The sequence below is a fragment of the Pseudorasbora parva genome, chromosome 14 (assembly GCF_024679245.1).
Source record: "Pseudorasbora parva isolate DD20220531a chromosome 14, ASM2467924v1, whole genome shotgun sequence".
Taxonomy (NCBI): Eukaryota; Metazoa; Chordata; class Actinopteri; order Cypriniformes; family Gobionidae; genus Pseudorasbora; species Pseudorasbora parva.
The window spans coordinates 17445245-17468876 of record NC_090185.1 but is presented as its reverse complement, the minus strand read 5'-3'; the positions used below and the strand labels follow the sequence as shown (position 1 = coordinate 17468876).

The following is a 23632-nucleotide window of genomic DNA, read 5'->3' as shown; positions in this document are numbered from 1 at the left end:
CTCTATTGTGACTTGGAATCTCATATGGTCCTTTGTTTCTGGAAGAAAGCACTGAACGCAACAGAGAAAATAAATAAATAAAAATTTAAATGTCCATGTAATTAGATTTCACAAACTTAATTCCTATCGACCAGCTCACTTAGCACAGCGTTCGTCGCTCGACTAGTCAAGTCTGTTTTCCAAGATGGCGCCTGTCTGTGAACACGTAATGCACTGTCTTTATTAAGTATCTTCTTATTAAATTGTTTGAGCCTTGTTAGTGGTATTAACTAGCGATTTGATTTGACTTACCCCATAGACTAGTGTTATGAGCTAATCTGTTTTTAGAGATAAAACTCTTCAGATTCGATTTTCATGAAAACGCATCGCAGAGAACGATCTACTCTGTAACCATCTGTTAATTACCCCGAGGTTAATTTCTCACCAGAGTTGTCCTTTAACACGATGCCCCATGTGGATGTAATGGATTTTTTTTTGGTATGGTTTTAGATTTAATTCATGAAAATAAACCATCACTTCCTGACACACACCAAGCTACCGTTAAACAACTAGCGGCGACAAAAGCCGACTGTGTTGTTGCTTCGCGTCAGCTGAATCTGGGCCAAAAACCTGCAATTGACCAAAAGGATTATGGCCAACTACCAACTGTTTATATCAGCAGGTATCAATATTCATCATTCAAAAAGGGAAACCAAAACTAGGACTGCAGATATACAAACCATAAACAAAGCAATGCTTGCTCATCATTTTCAACCATGCTTATCACTTTCTTCATTCCAGGTGCTCATGTTCGGAAAATATTTGTGTATTGGAATGCTCACGTAAGATGACATCTTGACCTCTTTGCTCACTTATCACTATTTTCTTAAAAATTGTTGCGCTTATTCGAAGAAAGAAAGCCATATACATTGGGAATGGCATGAGGGTGAATAAACGATCATTTTTATTGTTGGTTGAACTATGCCTTTAAGAACTTCCTTATCAGGCTCATAGTAGTACTCCTAACACCCAAAGGATGCAGATTAAACAGCATAAATGAGTAGATAGTGGAGCTAGGCTCATTTAAAAAGCCTGATTCAAACCTCATGGGTGTTAATCGGTAGAGATGCACTGGTGTATCTTCCTTATATGGATGCTAAACCAGTTCAGTAACTAAAAACATCACGCCAATCGAGCTGTGGGAACATTGATTTTTCTACAAGTACACACAATACTGTTTTTATATCCTTAAGCAAAGCCCATGAGAATAGCAAAAACCTGCTGACATTCATGTTGCCAATCAAATGCATGTTATTAGTGATGCTGTAGCGGTTATTTGCTGTAAACTACAAGGTGAAATATCCATTCCGGGAGCATCTACGACTCGGCAGAGGTTAACTTAGAGGTTGCGGCGGCTTTCAGTTCTCCATTAGAAGAGAATAACGCTTCGGTGAAAAGCAAGGCCACTCAAAGAACCCGCTCTGATGTGGACGGCTCCAGGCTGGACTCCTACTTAATAAAACAGTCCGCTGGTCTTTCAAGACCACTCATTTGATCCTGATGGAGAATAAAGGGGTTTCTCTTTCTGATCTGTCAAAAGCGGTTATTCTCAATTCTACCTTTTGTTTAAACCCACCACCATTTACACCCTTCACAGATCGAGACGAACTCATAAAAACACACTCTTCGCTGTTAATTGTACGTTTCCAATCTTAAATGATTCAAATCTTTAAATTATGTTCAACATTTACATCACAGTATGTTAATTAAATCAATACTACTTTTACACTATATTGTATACACTGCATGCTGTAAAATTGGTGTTCACGATTGTAAATATATATGTATATTATATAAATATCTGTTCAGTCTTTGCAATGTTGTAAATTGTCTTAAAGCTATTATTGAACACTGAACGCATGACATGCTGTAAAAATCTTTGTTAAACATTATAAATTGTTATAAACAGTGTACTTCGTAAAGCGTAAAGTGTTATGTGCTATCTGTGTACCTCAATATTGATGTCCAGTATATTGGAGTTAATTGTGTTGTTCTGGGAGATTGTTTAATCCTCTGCTGATGTTCAGGAAGTGAAGCGGAGGTCCATTGATCGTCCTGCGGGGCAGGAGGGGTCAGAATCTTCTGGCTGCCCCGATCGATGTCATCCGTTTCAAGGGCGGTGGGACTCGATAAAGGTTTTCTTCTAAATCCAGAATCTGCTGCCCTCCATCAACAAGTACTGATAAACAGATGGAACCAGAAAAGGGATTTGCAAGGTCAAACTCAGATGAAAGTTTTGAAAATAAGGTGATAATTTCACAGATGTTGGTTTGGATTTGATTATATATTTGCGTAGTATATACACACTACAATTAATATATTGTAATTTATTATTTACATTTTAACAGATTTTTTTTTAATGTATAATAAACCTTTCAAAATACCATACGGTATTATATATTTTTAAATATTTAAATCATTTTTTTAAATATATAATTTTATATTTTGACACTTTTAAGATAACCAAAGCTAGGTGATCTTAATACCTTTGTAATATAAATATACATACTATACTGCCAAAAGTTTTGGGACGTCTGCCTTTACATGCACATGAACTTTAATGACATCCCATTCTTAATCCGTACGGTTTAATATGGAGTTGGCCCACCCCTTATAGCTATAGCAGCTTCAACTCTTCTGGGAAGGCTTTCAACAAGATTTAGGTGTGTGTTTATGGTGTTAATAAATATTTAACCATTCTTCTAGAAGCTCATTAGTGAGGTCAGGCACTGATGTTGAACAAGAAGGCTTGGCTCACAGTCTCCACCCTAATTCATCCCAAAGGTGTTCTATTGGGTTGAGGTCAGGACTCTGTGCAGACCAGTCAAGTTCCTCCACACCAAACTCACTCATCCATGTCTTTATGGACCTTGTGCACAACTGTTCCCAGAAAGTTAGAAGCATGAAATTGTCCAAAATGTCTTGGCATGCTGAAGCATTAAGAGTTCCTTTCACTGGAACTAAGAGCAAGCCCACCCCCTGAAAAACAACCTGGGTCTGGGTCTGTGGCTATTGTCTCTGCAGAAAGTTGGCAACTTTTGCGCACTGTGTGCCTCAGCATGCGCTGACCCCGCTCTGTGATTTTACGTAAACTTCGTGGCTGGGTTGCTGTTGTTCCCAATTGCTTCCATTTTGTTATAATAGGACTAACAGTTGACCATAGAATATTTAGTAGTGAAGAAGTTTCACAAATGGACTTATTGCACAGGTGGCAACTTATCACGTACCACGCTTGAATTCACTGAGCTCCTGAAAGCGACCCATTTATTCGCAAACGTTTGTAGAAGCGTCTGCTTGGAAGTGATTGGAACACCTGAATTAAATGATTTGGAGGGGTCTCCCAATACTTTAGGCAATACAGTGTATATACATACACACAATTGCTACAATAAATGTTTTGTAATTTACTATTTTATCAGATTTTTTATGTATAATATACCTTTCAAAATCCAGTATGTTTACATTATAAAACTAAATATACCGCCTAGAAAATGTGTAAACACAAATATACCAATATATCATTATTTAATATTTTGTCATATTTTATATAAAATTACGTCTATATTTCAAAAGTTATGAGATAATATATATATATATATATATATATATATATATATATATATATATATATATATATATATATATATATATATATATATATATATATATATATGTATGTGTGTGTGTGTCTGAGTAAACGTATAGTATACATACAGTAACGTAATCATCTAGTGCTTATGTCCTAACATATGTTTGATTGCCACATCCTCTTCCTGTTGTCCTTGTCTTTTTGTTTCCTTGAGCCAGTGTGATTTCTAAAGAACGAGGGAAAAAGAAACATGTACATTATGCTGAGTTTGTTTGCACAGGTGTCGTTGAGTTTTGTTTTGTGACTCACATGTTTGTACAAACGAAACAGGTGTGCTCACAATGGGAATGTGGCCGTACATTGGAAGTTTGACAAAAGGAGATGGAAAAATGGCGTTAAAGCAACAAGAACGTTTATCTTAGCAAAGAAATCCCATTTTGAGCCACTTACCTTCATTCATCTGCAGTTTGTGTCCAAATAATAAAGTCTGTAATAAACTACAAAGGCGTAAAGGTAACGATTCCAATAATGCTGAAATTGCTGCATTTTATTCGACCACAGTAATTGCTTTGAGAAAAGTAAATCAAGTCAGTCCACACATACGTGCTCTAACATCCAATTATTTCCCCTCTCCGAAGAGCACTCCAGTTTCCATTTCTCTAATTGCCAGGCGCGTGTTGTCCTGCGCAGTGTTGCATTCTGGGAGCTGTTAGGAGACAGGTGAAAGACCCTCTGAGGGATTCGCTGAACCGCACGGCAAATCAGAGAAACTTCCAGAAAGCCGAGCGCACAAAGCAGAGGGGTCAAGGACAGGTGACCTAAACAGAACAGCATGATGATGATGGGCGGCAAATGAGAACGAGTTTGTCAGAGAGAGAGAGAGACAGGAAGCCATTTTAATGGTGCGGGAAGATACTTTCAAACCGCTATAGATTTACTGTTCATTTAAAGTTTGATTAAAAAAAATTGGAAACAATACTACATTGATGCTAGTTAAGGTGGCAGTATGAGATCATATTATATATTTCCTATCTTCATAGGGTGTATATAAAAAAGTAAAGCCTTTTTTAGAACCACAATTTAGATTTAAATTGATACCCTTTAAATTTAGTCAAAGGGAACTTCATAATTTAAATTAGCATTATTTTTTAATAACCATTATTTTTGAAGTTCACTCTGCGTCATTCTTCCAACCAGTGAAGCTATCAAAGCTGAACAGGTGAAATCGGATGGAGAGATGTCCCTCTTCTCTAAAAGAGCATTCACTTCCTCATCCTCTCCTAACGTCAGCTCATCTCATCAGTAATGTGTCATTATTCCTCCCTATGAGTCTAAAAAGGCCTCGTTTTCAAAACCACACAAGTATGAAACATCATTCGTTTTTCCTCCAGGCTCTTTGATGACCTTGCCAAATATAGACGTGACCTCTTCCTTGCTGTGCCCATTTGGATCGTCTGGGGACGTCTGTCCCCGCAGCACTCGATGTGTCTGTGTTTGCATGTGTGTGTGTGTGTGTGTGTGTGTGTTCATTCCTCAGGCTTCTCCTCACTGTCCTGTCTATAGAAATAACTCTGTTATGCTTCTCGTCACCAAACACACTCCAAACTCCCAGCGACAGCCCACCCTTCCTGCATCAAAACCGTCCCAACAGCTAACGTCAAGAAAAACTGCGCTGTCAACACAAAAATGCTGCAAAATTGCCCTTCAAAACTAAGAGAGGCAACATATCTGGAAAAAAACAATCTCCACAATCTTTGCCAGAACTGTGCTACAATATGGTACTTGGTACTGGTATACGTCCAAAAAGACATAAGCCTTTTCTGATACTTTTCTGATTTATGTATTTGCATCATAGACTGTCGGAAAAATATGACTTAATTTCCGTGACGTCACCCATAGGTTTCTGAAGAGATGTTTTAAAGCCTAAAGTGTGTCGGCCATCGCCCTCTCGGCAGCGAGTCACCGCGCGTCACTCCCAGATAATTGAAAATGGGTATAGAGGAGGGATGTGGGTGGAGCTGAGGTGCCTAATTGCTGAAACCACGCCCACTTAGCTCGACCATAGTGACAATTCTCCTGTCACTCAAGTGGCCACACCCTTAATTACGCAGTTTTAAGGCTTAAAGGTGCCCTAGAATGATTTGAAACAATATTTTAAATTGTTCTCTGATATCTAAATAGAGAGACAAGAGTGGCTTGTTTAAGGTCGGTTTTACAGGTCCATTTATAACCCTAGAAATTGTCCCTAGGATGTAATGCTCTGTTTTTGCCTTATTTGGAAGGGAAGGGTCATGAATATTAATGCAGAGTTCTGCTCTGATTGGATATACCATCCGTCATGGCAATGATTTTACAATGATAGCTTCTTAACTTTGAATCACAAACTGAACTGTGTAGCACGTAAATATGTTATTTGTACAGTAACGTTACATTTTGACAGCAGCGTACTGATTTAAAAGTCGATTTATTTAGCCAAACAAAGTAATGTAGAAGCCACTCCAATTCTCAAAATTTTATATTTATTTAACAAATTGACTAGAAGTCTTGTCAAATGACTATCGTTTCAACTTATATGGTGACGTTAGCTACAAGAATCGAGTGAGCGATCTGTAAGCAACTAAACAGTAGTAGTAAACGTAGTTAGCTTCTGAGTTATGTGTTAATGATGAAATATAGGCAAATTTAGATTTCAATTCTTCAAAAGGGATCGACATATGTATCTACTGTTGTATTTTATGACAACACTGGCAGGAAATAATATTAACCGTTGTCATTTGCCAAACTGTTATGTGAGCTACTTGAAGTTTCCAATACTAGCATTAGCGTTAGATCTAGACAACACAGGGGATATTATCGTAATGATGTCTTACTAAGAAACTTTAAATTTATTCAGAAATGGGTTCGACAGTCAAGAAGTGGATAAAATCCCTACTTACTGTTTGCAGGAATATGGTTGGAATTTGTATTTGTATTGTCAGATATTTTTATATGTACTTTTATACACTTAGAAAAAAAGGTACAGTGCTGTCACTGGGGCGGTACCCTAAGGTACAAAAGTGAAAAGGTACATCTTTGTACATCCTAACCCCTAAATGGTACATATTAGTACCTTAAAAGGTACATATCAGCACTTTAAGAGTGTGTATTAGTACCTTAATGGTACATATTAATACCTTAAAGGTACATATCAGCACTTTAAGAGTGTGTATTAGTACCTTAAAGGTACATATTAATACCTTAAAGGTACATATTAGTACCTTTTCGGTTTTGTACCTTAGGGTACCGCCCCAGTGACAGCAATGTACCTTTTTTTCTGACAGTGTATGATATTTTAATGTACTTTTAGTACCAATGTAATACATTATTCATTATGGAAAATACAGTATGTCAAAAATGTATTGGTAGGTTTTTATCATATTGCTATGTTTTTACTCTTTGGATGTAATATGGTAATCATTCAGGATCATAGTATAGCATCAAAGCACCTTCTAATATAACATCTATGTACTTTTTTTTTCTAAGAGAAAATGAGTTAGTTTGCATTAGTTACTCATTATACGCCTGTATTAAAAAGAAACCAAGAACAAAGAGCGTTAATGTTGAATGTTTTAAAAGACGCTTTAAAGAGGAATCTGACCTGAAAGCCAGTGTTTTTGTTTTGTCTGCTGTCTGATGTTATTTATTTTATTGTGTCTGCAAACGTGCAGGGATTTACATCTATTTGCACACATTTCGTTATTTTTTTGACCCAAAAACCAAAGCAACGATCAAAAGATCAGGAAAAAAGTGAGAGTTGATCTGCGGGGCATGTACACATCATTAACACGATTGCACCTGAGCCTGACCTTCAAGGTTAAAAACGCACACACAAACAGAACTGCTCAAACACACACACACAAGCAGGGATAGGGAGGTTTATGGGTCACGTCCCTGAACGGTTGCAGAAAAACCCACACGCACACACACACACCTGTCTGTTTCGGTGTGTCAGTGGTTCAGCAGGTGTCACATGATGTCAAACAGTATGTGGCTGATCCAGGAAGATCAAACCCGCAGGTCCATCCATCCAGAGATCCTCACAGTCGAGAAACACACCCTGAGGTGATGTCATCCATGAAATACAGGATCTAAAAAACACGAGACATGAACAAAGACAAAAATGTGTGTGACTGGAATTTAACTATTACAAATAACGTATGTATGCTTAACCATACCTACTGTACACCTTAAACATAGCCTTACACACACATTCAATATTTTAATTTATTATTCATTTAAATATACATATTAATTTTATTCCATAATTAATTGCTATCCATAAATACACAAGTATACATTTAAAATTTCAATAAAAATCATATTAAACTCATGGTGATATAATTAATATCAATATAATTATATGAATGCATTCATATATTTTATAATATATGAATATAAACCATATTATTTTATAAAACAATGCATTTAATATTTTTATTTCAATAATGTACTGTGAATATACATATTCATAATTAATTGTAACAAGGTTATGTGAATAAATACTGTATTTGTATACATCGATCAGGCATAACATTATGACAGTGAAAAAAAAAACTGATTCTCTCATCATCACAGCACTAGGAAGTAACAGTGGTGAACCGGCGACAGGGTCATGGGCGGCCAACGCTTATTGATGCACGTGGAAAGCCAAAGCTGGCCCGTGTGGTCCGATCAAACAGACGAGCTACTGGTTCTGATTGAAAGGTGTCAGAATACACATGCATTACAGTTTGTACACAATTTTAGGAAGGTGGTCATAATGTTATGCCTAATCGGTGTACATATTTAGGCATGATATAACCTAATATTAACATTAAAAACATTATATCCTAATATTGCGTTGGTTCCCCTTTTGCTGCCAAAACAGCCCTGACCCGTTGAGGCATGGACTCCACTAGACCCCTGAAGGTGGGCTGTGGTATCTGGCACCAAGATGTTAGCAGCGGATCCTTTAAGTCCTGTAAGTTGCAAGGTGGGGCCTCCATTGATCGGACTTGTTTGTTCAGCACATCCCACAGATGCTCGATTGGATTGAGATCTGGGGAATTTGGAGGCCAAGTCAACACCTCAAACTCGTTGTGCTCCTCAAACCATTACTGAACCATTTTTGCTTTGAGGCAGGGCGCAAGCCTTTTGGTATAATTATCATAAAATTATGAATACCATAAAATTCATTATGTGCCATGCATTCTACTGTATCTAGGGCTAAGGTTAACAGGTAAAGTGAGCAGGTATTCATAGCTGTTTTAAAAAGTCTGAATGATGTACTGACCAATCAGCATCCAAGACCAGAGTTATAAGCAAAAAAAAATTTGGATGTACAATTTCTTGTAATGTCAATTCAAAATAAGAGAAAACATTTGTTAGCATTTCTGCTAATACTTTTCTGCACCAATAATAAAAAGGCTAGTCTTATATCTCAACAACCCCCAACTGTCCATTCGAGAAATAATACGCGCTTTTTTAATTTAGATCTCTGATGAAGATTTCAGGGCCCAGAGAGGCGAACAGCTGTGTTTCTGCCCTGATAAATGACTCATTTAAATGAGTTTCATTAACAATACGTAGGAGTCTTGTTCAGCGCCGCGATATGTTTTGATGTACAACAGCCGTTATGACAGCAGGGGTTTGTGCGGCAGTCCGTGAATTAATGGAGTCAAATGGAAATTATCTGATGGCTAACACATCTCTGAATTTAAATGTTCCTCAAACATTGAAGTCAGGCTTGTCATATGTCGCCCGGATATCAAATTATTCATTCTATATACAATAGAAGCCAAATGACCTCATAAAAAATATGTGGAATAATAAATTAATTCTTTGGTGTTGATATCTCTTCCCGTTACCGAAACACATGCTAGGTTGAAATTACTTCCGCATGACTAAGTGTTTGACGATGTGGCCTGATCCACAACCAGCTTTTCTGGTTTCTGTGCTGCTTAATTTGTGGGTTTGGGAGGTGGAGGTTTCAATGAAGGATTAAATGAAGTTAATTCCGTTTCAGATCTGTGCAAACAAACACGCCAAAGCAAAGCCCTGCCTGAGGCAAACCATGATACAATGCTTTAATCACAGGTACAGATACTGCTATTTAACGGACAAATAAATGCTTACAAACTGATTTAACTTCTCCCTTTCTTAGAGTATAGGCCCATCTATCCTTTACAAACTTAAAATCAATATAAATTAAAGTCTTTAAGCAGTTTAGTTTTGTTTGGTACAAAGTGTAGATCAACACTAAACCAGTCTTTTAATACAGCAAACATGTTTCTCAAAACATTGGTTGTATGCAGGAAGTGGAAATGTCTGTGTTAACACTATACAACATGAGAATTCTTCTTTTATTTACCATAGTTTAACTGTGGTATTCATAGAAAAAACATGGCTATCAATAGTAAAATCATGGTTAGATCAATGTAAAGCCACTATGATGCTACCATGGTAGTTTAGCTGCAGTCAAGCTACATTTCACACAACACTTTACAATGAGGTTTCATTTGTTAACATTAGTTAACTACATTAACTAACAATAAACACACTTCTAAAGCATGTACAGGTGCTGGTTATATAATTAGAATATCAACATAAAAGTTTTTTTTCACTAATTCTGTTCCAAAAGTGAAACTTGTATATTATATTCATTCATTATACACAGACTGATATATTTCAAATGTTTATTTCTTTTAATTTTGATGATTATTACTGACAACTAAGGATAATCCCAAATTCAGTATCTCAGAAAATTTGATTATTGTGAAACGTTCAATATTGAAGACACCTGGTGCCACACTCTAATCAGCTAAATAACTCAAAAACCTGCAAAGGCCTTTAAATGGTCTCTCAATCTAGTGCTGTAGGCCAGTGGTTTTTAAACCAGTCATAAGGGTCCCTTTTTTTAAATAAAGATTCATACATATATCTTCATGGAACATTATATTGACTTAATATCCTAATGATTTTTGGCGTATAAGAAAAAATAATGATTTTTACCGTCACAGTGTATTGTTGGCTATTACCACCGTGCCACTTATGACTGGTTTTGGGGTCACATATTTTTATATATGAAAAAAAACTTTTTTCTAATTTCTTCTAACCATTTGCTTTGTCTTTTTAGTCCCTGCAATTTTCTGGGGACCCCTTAGAACCTGGGACCCAGGACCCAAGCTTGAAAACCCCTGCTGTAGGCTACACAATCATGGGGAAGACTGCTGATTTGTAAGTTGTCCAAAAGCTGACCATTGACACCTTGCACAAGGAGGGCAAGGCGCAAAAGTTAATTGCAAAAGATGCTGGCTGTTCACAGAGTTCTCTGTCTAAACACATTAATAGAGAGCCTAAGGGAAGGAAAAGATGTGCCAGAAAAAAGTGTACAAGCAATAGGGATAACCACACCCTAGAGAGGATTGTGAAAGAACCTATTCAAAAATGTGGGGGAAATTCACAAAGAGTGGACTGCAGCAGGAGTTGGGTCTTCAAGAACCACTACGCACAGACGTGTGCAAGACAAAGTAATCTGTTTTATTTACAACTTTGAAAAATCGTTTTTACACTGTATAAGTTTCTTTGTTGCATGATAATAAAAATAAAAAGAGACAGCTGTGTAAAATACAAAATTATCTCTCTTTTGGCTGTGAACTTAGAAATACAGCATCTGCAAGTATGGCAAGTACTGCATAACAAAATGCTACATACTCATGTGACTCAGTGACCGAATTTCCATATAGCACAAGGTGAATTACGGTCAGAATTTAGTCACCCTCAGAACTGAGTAGCATTTCAAAGGGCATTCATAAACCAGTCCTCGATAGCCAGCAGCTATTTCATATAAAACACAACTTATCACCGAAACCCAGACCTGTCCTCTCTTGCCCGCGCACTTACGGATGCTAGACGCCCCGGAGAAATGTAAATTTTCCTGTGTTAATTTAATCTGCTGCAGCATATGGCATTTATTCAGAAAACAAAACAATCTGCAAGGAAAAAATGCTCTGATTTGATTAAAGTCTGATATATGCAGTTAGTAACGCAGCTTTGGGAATGAAACAATCAATATTCAACATCACTACAGCATTTTATGCAATTGAAAAAAAAAAAAAAAAAAACTATATTCTTTGATTATAAATCTGTCAGCCTGGGTTCTTTTAGGACTAGAAAAACCAAACATGTCTAACATTGTGCATGTGTTTATATGTGTGTTTGCTCCGCACAAAACCCCATGAGCTTTGAGCTGTCGCATCCATCACTGTCAGGGCTAATTATTGCACTTTTCTGTGTGCCGTGCAAACACGGTGCAAGCATCGGACCTTCTCTCTTGAGATCGTTCCATCTCGATTTGAGGTTACAATGGCCGTCTTTAGTTTTAACAACCCCCCTTTTATGTCTTGTGACCTTAAGGGGTCATGAGGATTCATTTAAAGGGCCATATTCCACACCATTTAAGTCTACTTATAACATTAGTCAAGGTTTTTAGCACAAAAAAATGTCAATTTAGTTTCACAAGACCATTTTCCACCCTTTCTCTGACTCTTAGATCTGCAGAACAGTCTGTTTTTGCGTCTGTATCTTTAAAAATGTTTTTATGTAAATGGCCTCTCTATGATCAGCTTGACCTTATCTAACATTCACAACCTGGAGGCTTTCTCATTTCTTTTTTGGAAAAAAAAGGAGAAAGTGAAAACACGAGAAAAGTAATGTTTTGTGGAAAAAGAAAGGAAGAAATATTTTTCTATAGATTTTTTCTATTTTTCTATATGTTTATATAAATACTACTACTACTAATACTACTAAAACAATTTTTTAATAAATATTCATAAGTATAAAAAATAGGAAAGAAAGAAACTGGAAGAAATGTATTGTCCAAAAAATTTGGTTTGTCAACGATAATAACATATTGAATATTATTATTTTATTATATATTTTTTGTATGTGGTACTTTTTAAATAAAAAAATAAAAATAAATTCATGAAAAACTTCACGAATCACAGAATCACAGTTTTTGGACAGAATACTACAGTATTTTATGACATTTACCATGGTATTCTTCACACAGTACCTTCACTGTAAAAAATATTGTTGGTTTAACTTAAAAAAGTAAGTAACCTGAATGCCTTAACATTTTGGGTTTATTGAAATTAAAAATTTGAGTTGATATAATGAAGGAAATTGGTTTAATAAATAGAAACTCAAAATATTTCAGATACTCATAAAGTATCTGAAACACACAAAAAATTTGATAAATCAATTTGGCATGTTTCACTGCGTCATCACAAATAAAACACAAAATTACCCAATATGCTTACAAAATATTTTAATAATATTTGATTAAAGGTTGTGGATTCTCAAAAATGTTCATTGTATTAACTAAAAAATTTTTATTTCAATGGACTCAAGATTTTAAGGCAACCAGGTAACTTATTTTTTAAATATTTTTTTTCAGTGTGGAGTGCACATAAATACCATAAAACATGGATTAGAAAGTATTACTCACCAGGAATAAAGCCAAAAAGTAGTAAAAAGTACCATGGTATTACCAGCTGACACTATCACTGTCCTATACCACCACAATACATTTTTATAAGACTTCTTTCACAGCAGAATTCATTAGCTTTATATTCCCTAGCTGTATACCTTAAATTGCAGACACCACTTTTTTATATTTCCATTTTTATTAAGTTCTCAGCTGTACCGAGAGAAATTCAACCTGCATTTCACTCTCAGATAATGAAGTTTCTTATATTACAGGTCTAAAGTTTTCGAGGTCCACAAGGAACGGCTGTCCCCTTTGGAATCGATTCAAGATTTCTGGGATCCAGCCTGTGCTGTATTGATTCACCATTAATGCCATAATGACTGTTTTGGCAGCAGATTTAAAATGGTGAAATGGTGCTTTGGGACGCCGGTCGTTAAAAACATGTTGTTTGATTAGAATCAGAGAATGTTTTTCATCTGTAGCCTACTGTGTTTTCAGAACAGGATCCAAGTGAGAGATATGCTAGAAATGATTTCCAAACACAACACACACACACAAATGGAAATGCGATGGACATTTCCGCCACCGCTGAGGTGCGATATCATGATGGCAGTGATTTTTTTCACGGCGGGGTGCAGGTAAGTGTGAGATTCTGTGTTGTGCTAACACATTAGCTCAGTTCCAAAACCTAGCAAGCTGCTTTGCTGTTTACAGCATTCACAGTACATAGAAAATGGAAATGCACCTCATAAACTGCTTCGGGAAGCTAAAGTCAATCCACCTTAGTTAGCTACACGACACATTACTAACTTAAGGAGAAAGCTGTAACTTAGCATTGAAGAAAGCTGTCTGTTAGCATTACAATTCATCTCAATGGGATTTCCTCAGTTATCATAACACACCATGGAAGTATTTGAAATACATTAAAAATGTATTTTACATGCTATACAACTACAATCATGAACATTATGAAAACATAATTTTACAAACAGCTAAGCTGTTATCCTTCCAAATCAGGTAGTTCAATTGTTAGCGTAACTACTTTTAGCTAGTTGCAGTGTTATGTTAGAGTGCTTTCGGCTCACTATGGGGAGAAGCCCATAGTGAGCCAAAAGCAACGGGACAAAACATTTCAACAACGTAATTCAGATTTCACTTTCCACAACTAGTAGAAGACTTACAACTGTCAGACAGGCTTACGTCACATCTACGTCATCAAGCTCAGTCTGAGCCTGCGCAGTACGCTCAGTCATCAGGAAGTGAGTGCTTCTAATTAACTTCATTTTCCACCTATGAGATCGTTTTGAAGTCTATGGGATCGCTCTGTCCATTTCTTTTACTGTCTATGGTGCTTTCACACCTGCCTCATTTAGTTCGGTTGAATCGCACTAGAGTTGTCCCCCTTGGTGCGGTTCATTTGGGCAGGTGGGAATGCAGCAATCACACACGGGTTGATTGGTTTAATGTTTGTTATTGTCGCTACAATACTAGCCAGCTAGCTAAAGTCATCATAAATTGTCCATGTAAAAGAAATTAACTTTTATACTGTGAATATTCTCTGAGTTGCGTAATCAAACGAATGAATGTCAGAAAAAAAGCTACCGGCTATCTCAGCTGACTTACATAACTCGCTAGTCTCTATGCCTGTAAATCGTAGCTAGCTAACTGTTAGGCTAATCCACTATAAACAATGGTTTATTCTGATAATTATTATACAAAATTCTGATAACTTATTTATTAAAACGTTTTGAACATTCAGAGAACCTTCAGAAATAATGTTTTAATGAACATTAGCCAAACGTCCTTAGATTTGTTAGCTGGTAATGTTACCAAAACGGGAAAAAACAGGTCAGACGGACAGATCCAGAGACAGTCAGATATGTCTGACACCAGGAAAAAAACGAAGGACAATTTGTCTGACAACAGGAGTCAGATTAGTGACAAACTCACTTCTACAGCACACGCGGGTGTGAGGAGTGTGCGTTGTCAGTGCGCTTACCGCCTGCGTCTATTTGTGCTTGATTGCACACAGCATGCCCACAGAGGCTATTGCCACTTCTACATTTGCGCACAAACACACAGAGGCCTTTTCTTTGCATCCGTCACTGTATTCCTTGCTAGTTTGACAAGGAATAATCGTGAAAATTGCACGTTTAGAAAACGGCGTCATTATATCAGCTGTGGCCGGTAATGACATATCATGGCGGGTAAAGTGTTTTCACATCTCCTGCGGTGCTATCAGAGCGTATCAATTCACACACTCCCTGCTCATCACCGCGACGGCAGTGAAGTAATACGTTTGCATTTCATGCTATCGGAGCTACAGAACACATTGTTTTGTCACATCTGGCAGAGTAAGCAATGAAGAGGCTAATGAGCAAATTAGACAAACATCACAAGTACCATTGCTCATATATATGGGTTGTATTATGCTATTTTAAAGGTTCCTGGTTTTGTTTTGGAGGTCTCCTACAATAGGTTTGTAGGATACTTTAGTGATAGTGATTTAAAGGCCTTTCGATTCTAGTGATGTTTGTCAAAACTCCGAAATGATGAAGACCGGTTTCTTTATTTCTAGACAAAACTTTCAGCATATTTACATATTCTGACAGCTGACACGCTTATACGCCTCTGGCAAACTGGCACCGTCCCACACGTACTAGTGTCACTAAACCCAAAAAAGCCGCAGAGAGAAATACAGATGCTTATGATGTCTGACATTACCGAACTCTTAACAGCGCCGCTAATTATATGTAAATGCAGCTCACCGCAGGCCTGTTTAACCCCACGGCTATAATAGCCTTGGCTGGAAAAAACTGATTTTATTCGAGTCCAGGGGAAGCTTTATCCAACATGGACGTGGATAACGATGATGATATATCAGTTTAGAAGGCGACTAATGATCTGAACTTGCTTGTGAGTGGCTAATTATGCACATATGCTCCTAAAATGAGTAGAAATTTGTATTAATTACCTTGATGAAGTTATAAGCAGGACAAAATGCAGATTCTCTGTCTATCAGAAGTCATGTGGCTTTTTTTAACCATTAAATTTGTGCATTCACGTGAATGCTTGCTTAATACACATTTTTGTACGTTTGTGTGTGCATTCGCGTACGTGTGTTTCTATTGGTAGATAATCAACTGCAAAGGCAGCAGTGCAATTAAAGTGACAAATTGGCCGTGGGCATAAAGAATCTTCCCTGTGTGTTCATATCCTCCAGAGCCAACTACACCCGTGAACACACACACACACATACACACAAACACCATCTGAATGGCTGCACATTTAATTGGGTAGCCATGCTAATTGCAGACAGTACATCATTTTCACTGCATCCTTTCAAAGGCCCAAGGCCTCGCAGAACATTAGCGGGTGAAGAGCATGACAGCATGATCACACCTCAAGAATTACCACCTTTACTTCAAACTCTTATATAATACTTCCTTTACTTATTTAAGGGTGGAAGTTTACTTATTTACGAGCACATTACAGAACAATACCAGTGCACACCTTGATCATTGCAGACTGGTGTACTGGAGACATTAAATATTATAAGCTATTTATAAGCTAGGAGAAATTAAATAAATGATAAACAAAAAAAAGTTATATGGGGGACAACAATTAATCTGAAATAATTCTTATATATATATATATATATATATATATATATAGGCCCATGGAGGCCCACCTCGAAACTTACAGGACTTAAAGAGTCTGCTGATAACATCTTGGTGCCAGATACCACAGCCCACCTTCAGGAGTCTAGAGAATAAATGAGATACCGGTATATATATACAGGTCCTTCTCAAAAAATTAGCATATCATGAAAAGGTTGTCTAAACGAGCTATTAACCTAATCCTCTGAATCAACTTATTAACTCTAAACCCCTGCAAAAGATTCCTGAGGCTTTTAAAAACTCCCAGCCTGGTTCATTACTCAAAACCACAATTATGGGTAAGACTGCCGACCTGACTGCTGTCCAGAAGGCCATCATTGACACCCTCAAGCGAGAGGGTAAGACACAGAAAGAAATTTCTGAACGAATAGGCTGTTTCCAGAGTGCTGTATCAAGGCACCTCAGTGGGAAGTCTGTGGGAAGGAAAAAGTGTGGCAAAAAACGCTGCACAACGAGAAGAGGTGACCGGACCCTGAGGAAGATTGTGGAGAAGGACCGATTCCAGACCTTGGGGGACCTGCGGAAGCAGTGGACTGAGTCTGGAGTAGAAACATCCAGAGCCACCGTGCACAGGCGTGTGCAGGAAATGGGCTACAGGTGCCGCATTCCCCAGGTCAAGACACTTTTGGGCCACAGAGAAGCAGCACTGGACTGTTGCTCAGTGGTCCAAAGTACTTTTTTCGGATGAAAGCAAATTTTGCATGTCATTCGGAAATCAAGGTGCCAGAGTCTGGAGGAAGACCGGGGAGAAGGAAATGCCAAAATGCCTGAAGTCCAGTGTCAAGTACCCACAGTCAGTGATGGTCTGGGGTGCCATGTCAGCTGCTGGTGTTGGTCCACTGTGTTTTATCAAGGGCAGAGTCAATGCAGCTAGCTATCAGGAGATTTTGGAGCACTTCATGCTTCCATCTGCTGAAAAGCTTTATGGAGATGAAGATTTGGTTTTTCAGCACGACCTGGCACCTGCTCACAGTGCCAAAACCACTGGTAAATGGTTTACTGAGCATGGTATTACTGTGCTCAATTGGCCTGCCAACTCTCCTGACCTGAACCCCATAGAGAATCTGTGGGATATTGTGAAGAGAAAGTTGAGAGACGCAAGACCCAACACTCTGGATGAGCTTAAGGCCGCTATCGAAGCATCCTGGGCCTCCAGAACACCTCAGCAGTGCCACAGGCTGATCGCCTCCATGCCACGCCGCATTGAAGCAGTCATTTCTGCAAAAGGATTCCCGACCAAGTATTGAGTGCATAACTGAACATAATTATTTGAAGGTTTACTTTTTTGTATTAAAAACACTTTTCTTTTATTGGTCGGATGAAATATGCAATTTTTTTAGAGGAATTTTGGGTTTTCATGAGCTGTATGGCAAAATCATCAGTATTAAAACAATAAAAGGTCTGCAATGAATCTAAAATATATGAAAGTTTAATTTTTATCATTACATTATGGAAAATAATGAACTTTATCCCAATATGCAATTTTTTTGAGAAGGACCTGTATATATATATATATATATATATATATATATATATATATAGAGAGAGAGAGAGAGAGAGAGAGAAGAGAGAGAGAGAGAGAGAGAGAGAGAGAGAGAGAGAGAGAGAGAGAGAGAGAGAGAGAGAGAGAGAGAGAGAGAGAGAGAGAGAGAGAGATAGATAGATAGATAGATAGATAGATAGATAGATAGATAGATAGATAGATAGATAGATAGATAGATAGATAGATAGATAGATAGATAGATAGATAGATAGATAGATAGATAGATAGATAGCTCAGAGACAGAATTGCGGCAAAGCACAGATCTGGAAGAGGGTACAAAAAAATTCTGCTGCACTTAAGGTTCATAAGAGCACAGTGGCCTCCAAAATCCTTCCTAGAGCTGGCCATCCGGCTATTGGAGGTGAAGAGCCTTGGTGAGAGAGGTAAAGAAGAACCCAAAGATCACTGTGGCTGAGCTCCAGAGATGCAGTCGGGAGATTGGAGAAAGCTGTAGAAAGTCAACCATCACTGCAGCCCTGCACCAGTCGAGGCTTTATGGCAGAGTAGCCCGATGGAAGCCTCTCCTCTGTGCAAGACACATGAAAGCCTCCATGGAATTTGTTAAAAAAAAAAAAAACACCTGAAGGAAGATGGTGAAAAATTTGATTCTCTGGTCTGATGAGCACAAGATATAACTTTTTGGCCTAAATTCTAAGGCCTTAATTCCACCTGTCCAATACAGTCCCAACAGTGATGGTGGCAGCATCATGCTGTGGGAATGCAGCCAAGTACAGGGATACAAAATCCAAGTACAAAACCTTCTCCAGAGTGCTCAAGACCTCAGACTGGGCTGAAGGTTCACCTTCCAACAAGACAATGACCCTAAGCACACAGATAAAATAACGAAGGAGTAGCTTCATAACAACTCTGTGACTGTTCTTTAATGGCACAGCCAGAGCCCTGACTTAAACCCAATTGAGAATCTCTCCACCAACGTTTACCATCCAACCTGACAGAACTGGAGAGGATAAGCCAGGAGGAATGTCAGAGGACCCCCAAATACAGATGTGAAAAAATTGTTGCATCTTCCCCAAAAAGACTCTGACTGTATTAGTTCAAAAAGGTGTTTTTACTAAATACTGAGCAAAGAGTCTGAATAATTAGGACCATGTTATATTTCAGTTTTTCTTTTTTAATAAATCTGCAAAAATGTCAACAAGTCTGTGTTTTTCTGTCAATATGAACTTAAATGATTTTAGCAAATAGCTGCAATATAACAAAGAGTGAAAAATGTAAGGGGGTCTAAATACTTCCGTACCCACTGTACATATACAGTTATCTATAATATCTCTGAAGCCAATGTCATAACATATTATATTTAAAAGAACCTGAATGCATGCCAGGAGTCACATGACTGAAGACATCTCTAGTCTTAACATTAGCGATTAGATTCTACAGTACAGCTCTATTGAGACAACTCCAATCCTTTATACATGAATAAATGGGTTTGAATGGTGCTTAGGTCCTATTTTTGTCCCAATAAGAATCTTTAGACAAATAGATCTGTGTTTATCAGCATTATTGAATTCTGTGAATGGCTGAAAGAACGTACTAATCAGTCTGGGTTTAGACAAAGATCAGTGTGGAAAGATTGACACTAGTATTCGCAAAGAGCAACAAATCTGTCTTTTACTCATTTTCCCCACTGTCATTTTGAAAGGGGAACATCATCACAGTCTTATTTCTGTCTCTCTCGCATTCTTTGACAAAATGTACCCCCTTTCACAGTCATTCTTTCATGCCGCCATCTGTATTTTCCCTTTACAATTTCTCTTTTTCTCTGTTATGTATAGTAGATGTGCAGTATACTATTTACATGCAGAAAAAACGGTTTAGTTTAACAATTTAAGTTTAGTTTATTTACCCATGCATGTGTGTAGGCCTATAGTTCTTGAAAAAAACAATCAAACAGATCCTGCTACCAAAATTCTTATTATTATTTAACAATAAAATACACCAAAGAGAGGGCAAAAAAGTTTACAATTAAAAACACGTATAACTATTGAGGAAACGCTAGGCTAGCTGCAAAACAACAAGAATACCATGCTCAACTTTCAGGAAAACCTTGTTGTTCATTATGAGGGTAAATCATATGATTAATTTGCTACACATTCCAATTTTGGAAGTTTTCACTCGACCGTTTCAACTACGTCCGCTAATTAGTTTTTTCAAAACAAACATGCGCTAAAAGTATAGAAACAACTTATCTGAAAATCTCAAAACAACTCACATAGGCGTTGCAGAACAGGTCTAATCAAATTGTAAGTCACAACAAACAGCAAAAGGATATGGCAATGAACGGTAAACAGATAACCGGAGCGAATCAGGCCACGAACGCTCCCTGGCGTGCACGTTTGTGATGTGCCGTTTCCTGAGTGAGGGGTATTTTTAGAGGTGGTGTGTGTGTGTCATCTCCTGAGTCCTGAGTCTCACTGCGTGTCCTCTGCAGCTGGTGTCAGACACTCAATCTGACACACGACCCTTTGAGGAAATGCTGGATTTGGCCTCGAGTACAAGTTAATTTCATGTTTCCAGAGTCAGACTACTTGTTCAAATGGAGTTTCTTGGTTTGACATTAAAGAGTAAGTTCTGTCATCATTTACTCACCCTGAAGTTGCTCTAAACCTGTAAGAATTTCTATCTTCTGCTGAAAACAAAAGGAATATATAGTAACCGTACAATTGTGGGGCACCCAATTGAATTCCATTATATGGGGGAAAAAAGAAAAAAACTATGGAAGTCAATGGTCCCCTCACCATCGATTCCATAGAAAAGTGAATCCAAACTGAGGCTATGAAGCACCAAAATTATAGCCTGACAAGCCAGACCCACATCAAGATGTTGGGTCTGGGAACACATCATTGACAGGGGCGAGGGGCGGGATAAACGGTTGTCTTTCAAATTCTCTCTGCACGCAATTGGATAGAGCTACAACCAACCAGAGCAATGTGAAGCGGAGCTAGTTGATTAACTTTGACGTATCCAGTCGGCAAAACTCTGAACGCATCTCCCCTTCTTAAGAATGACTTCAGTGCTGTTCTTTGTTCTTTTGTCAAAGAAAAGCTCAACTCCAAGTCTTCCAGTGTCGCGGCCAAAGACGAATCGAAAGACCGCCGTTCACCAGCTTTTTTGTTTACAAGCAGCATGCGGAACCTCCGTAACTCTGCCGTCATTATGTTAAAGGTCCTGTTCTTCGCAATTCCATCTTTCAAACTTTAGTTAGTGTGTAATGTTGCTATTAGAGCATAAATAATACCTGTAAAATTATAAAGCTCAAAGTTCAATACCAAGCGAGATATTTTATTTAGCAGAAGTTCCCTTTCAAAGCTTACAGCGAGCGGCCGGTTTGGACTACACCCCTGCACTTCCTTCAGGAATGACGTCACTAGAACCATTTGTTGACTAACCCTCCGCCCACAAGAACACGCAAAATAGGGGGCATGGTCTTGTTGCTCCCCCACGTGGAGAAGAGCGTGCATTCAGCGCTTGCATCTCCCCGTTATGGTAAGAGGCGGGACCTCTCCGGGCAAAGTGCGCTAAGCAGCTGTCCAATCACAACACGGGAAGCGTGGTACGTATTTCTGAAGGAGGGACTTCATAGAACAAGGAAATCATCAGGCCGTTTTTAGGACAGAGGAAACAGCGCTGTACAGATAAGTAAATTGTGTGAAAAATACTGTTTTTTTACACGCGAAACATGAACTCATGTTATATTGCACACTGTAAACATAATCAAGGCTTCAAAAACACGCGAAGAACGGGACCTTTAAGCCTGCCCACCGACTCTATGCACAATGTGATTGGCCTGACCAGAGTTTGGTTTTTCCAGCTTGCAAGTCTATGGAGAGTTGCTAGACGACACTCGCTGCAAATTAGATTGCACTTAAGTTAGAAAGTACAGTTAGAAAATTAGACTTCGCAGATATACACTTAATTAGATTAAGTGTATATCTGTGCTATAGCCTACATTATGTGCAACAACAACAAAAAAATACTAAGCAAAATTATTTTTTAATCCCTACATTAAAATGATATTAAAGATTAACAAAAACACAAATTCAGGGTTACTAGATAAAAGGAATGTTCTTCGGGAAAACACACACACTCACTCTACTGACACACAGGCACAGCACAGGTACTGTCTTCTGCTGTAATTCTTGTATCATGTTGAAACTTCTCAGATTTATAGTGACTTACTCTCTTTACAGTTACTACTCTCATAACATACATGAATTACATGTTGACTTTTAAACCTAAAGTTACCGTCCAATAGCAGACATTTCAGCCAATGAATGTTTTTGCACTGAATATTAATTGTCTTTATGGACTGCGTTCTGTTTGACGCGCATGCGCGAGCCCGCCGCACCGGCGCTCGTTCAGTGAAGTTTGAAGTTTAAGGCAGACTGTTAGACTGACGCGCTTTAAAGCAAAATGGAAATACTCGCATGAATTAGTAGCATTTACAGATGAGGATATAACTGTTATCTGTATAGATCAGTGGATGACCTGTAAAATGAACGTTTTGCGCTGAGGACGCACACACATCTGTCAAAGCGCATGGCAGAGGGTGTGTTAAACGCTAATGCATTCGCTTGAAGCTTAAAATAAAACAATTCTCATGTTTGAGTTTGAGTTTGACCGCTTGGATAACATACCTTTCCTGCATCAGCTCACTCTGTTTCCACTCCACTATTTCTAGATGCAAATTTTGTCCATAAAAATGCATTAGCTATTCAGTAGCCAGCGTACAGAGATCAGGCACGACTAATCGATTAATGAGAATCGTTATCGATGATTTTAATTATCGATTATGATCGATTAGTTGTTGCAGCCCTAATAGAAACATTGTAATAACTAATAAGCAACATTTATTTGCGTTTTTAGCAACCAAGATCTATATCTAACATACCGGTATATGGATCTTTAACTGCCTCAATAGCGGAAAACTTTCCTGATATTTTCATATTTACAAAATAATAGAATAAAAACATAATTCGTTACCTTTCGGACATTGGAAGGATTCAATTTGACCAGATGATTTTACCATCATCACTGTCCTCATCAGAGCTCATTTTAACAGTAGCTACATTCAGCATCTGGCTTAATATTCACAATCTCAGCCATATCTCAAAACAGATATTCCACCTTGAGGAATAAAGGCAAACACAAGTATGAGTCATCAGAGATTTAATTATTGCTGCAGAAAAAGTAGCTATAGGCCTACACAATTACGTACCTTGGTTCACTAGCGACCTTACACATATTTTACACAC

The 23632-nt window shown here is 37.9% G+C and overlaps 1 long non-coding RNA gene across 1 annotated transcript; it reads right to left on the bottom strand.

The window, feature by feature from the left end:
- Positions 1 to 2038: 2038 nt before the first annotated feature.
- Positions 2039 to 23105, bottom strand: LOC137039467 (uncharacterized). Its single transcript, XR_010897659.1, has 4 exons — positions 23015 to 23105; positions 7599 to 7755; positions 3754 to 3854; positions 2039 to 2218 (listed from the first exon to the last, which is right to left on the bottom strand). It is a non-coding gene; the product is annotated as an uncharacterized lncRNA (long non-coding RNA).
- Between the last annotated feature and the right edge of the window lie 527 nt (positions 23106 to 23632).